Source organism: Sinohyriopsis cumingii, chromosome 11 (assembly GCF_028554795.1).
Source record: "Sinohyriopsis cumingii isolate HCF-2022 chromosome 11, ASM2855479v2, whole genome shotgun sequence".
Classification (NCBI taxonomy): domain Eukaryota; kingdom Metazoa; phylum Mollusca; class Bivalvia; order Unionida; family Unionidae; genus Sinohyriopsis; species Sinohyriopsis cumingii.
The window spans coordinates 66,341,905-66,348,591 of NC_142971.1; positions in this window are offsets into that span (position 1 = coordinate 66,341,905).

Genomic DNA, 6,687 nt, shown 5'->3' on the forward strand with positions numbered 1-6,687 from the left:
ATAAACACGACTGCCAGTAATAATCACAGAGATATAAAACATTCACCACTTTTTCTGGCTTTCATATTTTCTCTGATCGCTGCATCGCTACTGTAGAACCTGGAGAATGTTTGGTTTCTGGAAACAAAATTTCCAATTAAAATATGGTGTGTGTGTGTGTGTACTTGAGTGTGAGATACAGAGATTTATTGGCGAAATCATTTTCATATATTATTTGTTTTCTTCTGTATTTTCACATGTGAAAAATATATCATTATATTTTCACATGTGAAAAATATATTCTTATATTTCATGTGACAATGTAAGATTTCGGCGATTGATTGTGTGTGCCTACAAAAGGTGTACCCGCAAAAATAATAAAAAGAGTACCTTGTGAGCTAGAACAAATAAATAAAGATTGCCTTACATTTCAGACATGGAGATTAAACTTTGATAGCGAAATAATGAATATTGACCACACGCAGTTCGCGTCTCGCTGAAGTTATTTCCCTTACTTCCTGAAAAACGACGACAAAAATATCCGCTGTTTTGCGTTGCTGAATCGGACTTGCATTGTTTTCAGATAGGGTCAAATAATTTACAAAATGGCAAAAATGTAATTTACTTTGACAGATTTGGTCAAGCCAATCCGACGGATTTCTTGAGTAACGTATGTTTATATGATCAGACCTTGAAATTGCGGTGAATTTACGAAAAGGTGGTAGTGGTGTGTATTGTGCAGAAGAGTGAGTTTAATGTTGTACAGTTCGAATCTGGAACAAATATGGCATATTTCAACGTGTGGCATCAAAAAGTATATGTTTTAACTCATGGCTTCCCCTCTCGTTAACATACCATGCCTTTGGTACCATACGGTGAAATGAATCCGGTATTAACGAAGAAACTGCATATATTCTCTCTCTGTGCGTATGTACACACACACACACACACACACACACACACACACACACACACATGTACCTAAGAAATATACTTTCTAAAAACTGTACAAAATACATAATCATTGAGTAAATATATGCAGATGAAAGCAACACGTGCTAACAACAATTATACCTCAAAAAGAAAAGAAAACAGAACCTTCATCACGCTTCACATTTTAATATCAGAACTGAAATGTGGAAAAGAAAGACGTGTACATTTTAACACAAATATTATCATGTACCATGCATGTTAAACATGTCATTATTATTATTATTATTATTATTATTATTATTATCCGACAAAATGTATTGCTATTTTGTTTTTGTCGAATGCAACCACAAAGTTGTTCAGTGCAGACAACAGCAGGTCAGTGTGAAAAAATGCAATGTGCAACGCATTGCAATAGTCAATTGAAGCCTTTCACTTTATACCACAGCTATAGAGTGAGATATAAGAAAGGCAGAGGTAGTTAGAATATTTGACGGCAGCTCATTCACGGAAATAGAGTCAATTCCTCTGTGAACATTGTGAACATTGAAAAATGTTTGCCCAACTCTGTAGAGTGAAATTCAATATAAACCTTAAATGATTTTTACTAAAAATTAAAATATAGATATAGATTTTCATAATACAAAGTTAGAATGTGTCAAGTGCTTCCTACGCTATTATTTATTATACCGGAGAAAGTGAACAAATAAAATTTAAATAGCTCCGAGAACCCAGTTAGCAATGCCAACGGTCTAGGAGCATACATAAATCTAGGTGAAAGGCATATCAATTTAGTAAAATATATCAAATGTATTCAACAATTCCATTCACAGTTGCCAATTACTATATCATCATATGAATTAAAGGTCCTAAGTGAGAGTGTTTCCCTTCAGTGTTGTCTCTGTTACTCATCTGTAAATCCCTGCCCGCTTCTTGTTTCTCTTTGGTACTGCCGGTACCCTTGACTACGTGCTCTCCTGGCACTTCCGGATCCGTCCTTCCGACACTTCCGGTACTCTATAGCATGTGCTCCTTCGCCTCCACACAAACTGCTGACGTCACACGAACGCCTACCACGTACTCTCCACGTGTCTTCCCTCCCTCTGCTCCTCGGATGTCGACCCTACACCCACCCGGAAAGCTTCCTGTGCTATAACAATAACATATTATCAACGACTTCTAATAAATTCATACACATCCTTAATTGTTAACTTCTGGATATAGTAAACTATCATCACCAACAGCAACATATGCATTTCCTACTCTACGACTTATAAAAGACGCATACAGATATACAAATAACTAATTATATGCTTGCCAGTAGCTTCTCGTGGGTCGGTGGTTCTTTCCCGGGTTTTCCCGGGTTCTTCCTCCACCATTAATACTGGCCGCCATGTATAGCCAATCGCGTGCTGAAAAATGGCGTTAAACCCAACAACAACAACAACAACAACTAATTATATGTGCAACAATGACTAACTCTGCATAATTCACAATCTGTATATTCATATACTAATAAAGCAAGTACAAGTTCTATCACAATTCACTAATAATTTAAATTATGCATTACGATGCACCATCCACTTCGATTCCAGTCTAACAATCTACATACGTTAATATTGCATGTTAATAATTCGCTATACGCTATTTTACGATATCTTGATAATTCAGCTATACATGGAAGATTCCATTTCTAATAAATTAAATGTAGATTATAATGTATCAATCTTACAACACCTAGTTATGAAAGTAAGACAAATTCGGGCGAAGATATGCTGACGCAAGAAGCCATTGTCCAAACCTAGAATTTCACTAGAATTCCTTCTCGGCTTTTAACGAGCGTACAAAACGGAATACAGTATAACACCTCTGTATTTATACATGATCCACCTCTGGCGACGTTCACACATGTACTGATTGAAAAATGAATTTGATCCGAACAAAAGTGGTTGCTTATTGAGACTCAGGTCTAGATTTTGAATCTTTAAGTTTTTATTGGAACCGGTCTGGTTTTTAAAAAAAAAATTGCCCTGGAGTAATTCATCACTTCTTCTTGCCCTCGGGTTTCCGGCCCCCAGAAAGCTCTATCTTGCTCAGAACCGGTCGTGACATCACTGACTGATTGCAAAACAAACAGAATTCCCTTTGAATTGACCGTGGACGGGTCATTGCGTAATGGTTAAACAACAGACAGTTAGTTTCATGTGTCTATAATAGGTGTAAAGTCGTAATCTTACATAATACGGATTGACATTATCCCAGGTGTTCTAAACTACGAATTAACTACAAGAAGATATGTGCATACATGAAGCTTAAATCTGTCAGCGAATTAAAGACAAAAGGAATGCTATTGTCGCAATTTCTGAGAAAATAAATCATATTCCTATCGATTTCATGCAGGTATGTCTCGATGATAGGTCGTTCAAGTTTGCTGGGCCGGCTAGTAAGCGGCTATTCTATGCCGACAGCAAATGGTGTCGGCGAATTCCAACTTTTCGATAGCGAATGGACTGCGACCCTACACCCCAACATAAAATGTCAAAATATCAAACCTGGGGTGGCAAGGGTCAGAGGAAACTCTGACTAAGCCAACTCCAATGTTAACAACAATGTGTAGAGAGACTGGGGAGAATTATAAATCATTCCTAGGGGCACAACTGATACAGTATATCGAGAAAATGGATATTGTAAGCATATACACAATGCTTTTGCTAGCATGTCACAACGTTTTTGATTTTTAATTTAAAAGTGGGTGTGTTGCGAACCAACACTCCTCCCATCGGCCATACTCTGTGCAAGGTGTTGACCCTGCTTTAAGAGTAAGATATTGGAACAGCAATCATATAATAATTATGAACGGAAAGATAGGAACACACATACCAGGTACGCACGAAGCTGGTAAACTATTGTTGACCACCTTGATTCTACGATTTGAAATAGGAACTATTACTCTTCCCAAAGGGCAAATGTCGGTCAAACAAGGGCGAGCACTCTTGAAAAGAATAGAGTCATACCACACATTGTTGGTCATCTCCCTTTCGAAGGATAACGTACACTGCCACAACGATGTACGTGTGGTGGTAATATGACACATGGAAAAAAAACCGTATGTTTTGATAACAGAAGCACACTCCATATAGGTGACATTTTCTGCCATCTTTTCTCAAGACTGGCTTTAGTGCAGACTGTGAAGATTTTAACTCGTATGAGAAGTAATAGTGAGGAATTCTTTACTTGCAGAGATGGAAGCCGGAGCTGATGAAGTTAGATGGTAGTACGTGGCAGACGTCGCCATACACCTATAACGTCACTATTAAGCACATCTTAGCCACATTATATAGTCTGGTTCTTGAGCCCTTGTTTTTGACTGGAATATACATCAATCTACGATTAGAGAAGGTAAGTAGGTAGTATCCAGTCAATGTACTAATACGCTCAATGTCATCTGCATGTTCCATTGCATACCAGAAGAAGAAAAAAACTCAGATGTAAATAATGATCAACTTGAACTGCCCTCAAGCCTGACATAATAGCTTCATCGACGTCACAAAGTCTATATGAATTGTCATTCAAAACAGCGACATAATCATCTCAGGCCATTTAAACCGAATTATTTCTTTAATGTTTTCATTGCAAAGTTGCAGGAATAACACCTAATTACAAGTGCGGGTATTTCATTAGCGCAGCAACGTCGGGTTAATTTCAACATGTATAATTTTTTAAGAATCTTCTTCTCGCACAATTAGACGGAGTTTCAACCAACCAAAATGTACAACTTCGGGAAGATAGTCACTACGATTACATCCAGTCTCTTTCGAGAGTTGTTCAACTTGCATCAGAAACAGACGACGATGTTCTGAACGATAATGCGCGGAGACCATGGACTACGGTTATTATGACCCAGGGGTATATTTTGACGGAGTATGAGCGGCGAGAATCATGCAAGATCATGGTGTGACAAAGCGTTATGGTTACCTCTTTTGTAAAGGTTAATATGTTACGTTCAGTTATAGAACTTAGTTTGTGGCTTTTTCAGAAAGTGAGCCAACTTTTGACAATTAAGGCTAAATGTATATATCCTAGTAATACATCCCCTTCTGTTGTACTGCATTATACATGCAGATTGTTTGGCTGGCTGCGATGACCGTCATCAAAATGAACAAATATTAATATTGTTACTTGCTTTGTTTTGGGGAGGGTTGTGTGTGGGATGGGATGGGGGTAAGCTCAAAATCGATGACAACTGCATCACATATAACTATCATCTTCTTTCGTTCATAAAAATATAGAATCTCCGTACTTTTTTCCCATGGTACACCACAACAATGTGAAGCTACCAACCAATTACTGCAGTTCAGAGGGTAGTTTCCAAAATAATTTTTTATGTTTCCTTTAATCGATCTTATAAATTAAACAATCACCGCCTCTTTAAAAACAATGATTGGTCTTAGTTTGTGCACCATAATAAAACAATAATTTCACGACAAAATTGATAACCTATGTCGCCGTGCCATTGCTTACAAAAAGTCATATATGCCAATTATTTTAACGATACCGAACCTTGAAAGATATTGGTCCTAAACATCGCTGGGTTCCAATAAAACCAGATGATATCAACGTTTCATCACATTATGGACCATGTAATTTCTCCCTCGAACCGAGAAACCTCACCATTTTTCACATGTGTACGAATTAATCCGATTTTTATCAGAAACATCCGTGGCTGAACCGATTTCAGTCGAAAGCTGGCACACAAAATTTGATTACGTCACCGTTGTAAAAACGAGGAGATAACAACACGATGTGTCAGATTGTCTTCAGGCTAAGTTCGCCCTTCAGTGTATTTTCTTTACTAATCCAAGCTGATCACCAATATTCATCCGAGTCTTATTTGTATCTAATATACGCTTTTTCTTTTCAGATCCGCTTCTAAAAAGCGGGCCTGCCTATCTGCAATCCGTATCGAATCGCTTTATGCGCCGCGTGCAAATGTTATTATTATTATTATTAGATTAGCCTCTAACTGAATTTGTCGAACGTATGACATCACTACTTTTGGAAAACTCCGGAACAAGATCGGAATTATGGGCGACTTCGTTGACTGAATTAAAGGATAGCACCTCTTAATTCTAAACTGAATATATGAATGTTGTTTAAATATCTAGATTATTTCAAAGAACAGTTTGAGTCGGATAGCTTTTTAAGAAAATCATTTCTTCCTTCCAAACTTTAGTATGATTGGAAGAATGGTGATATTTATGATGAACGGTGGCATTCTGGCTTTTAAAAGAGGACTGATTCTCTGTTCCTCCAAATTAAAAAAGAAGATTCAGGAAAAGCTGTTATCAGTTAAAATAAAAATTGGATTCGTAAGTTGCTCGATTCACCGTTACCAAAAGACACTTGGCGTATGTGATAAATACGGCATGAAAAGAAGCGTATGTGGCTATTGCTAGTAACACATGAATAGAATCTTTACAGGAAGCGTATGTGGCTATTGCTAGTAACACATGAATAGAATCTTTACAAGAAGCGTATGTGGCTATTGCTAGTAACACATGAATCGAATCTTTACAAGCACTTACAAACAAGATTTTTAATATTTAATGGTATCTAACTCTAATGAAAAGCTGTATAAATCGTATCCTCAAAGATGAACTTTTTTAAAACAGAGATAGCATAATTCGCATGCATACAGATGATGATATCAAAATATATCTGTCGTATTGGCACAAAAGGTGACCATCATTTAAAGCGAGGCTAACGAGGTGAGGCGAG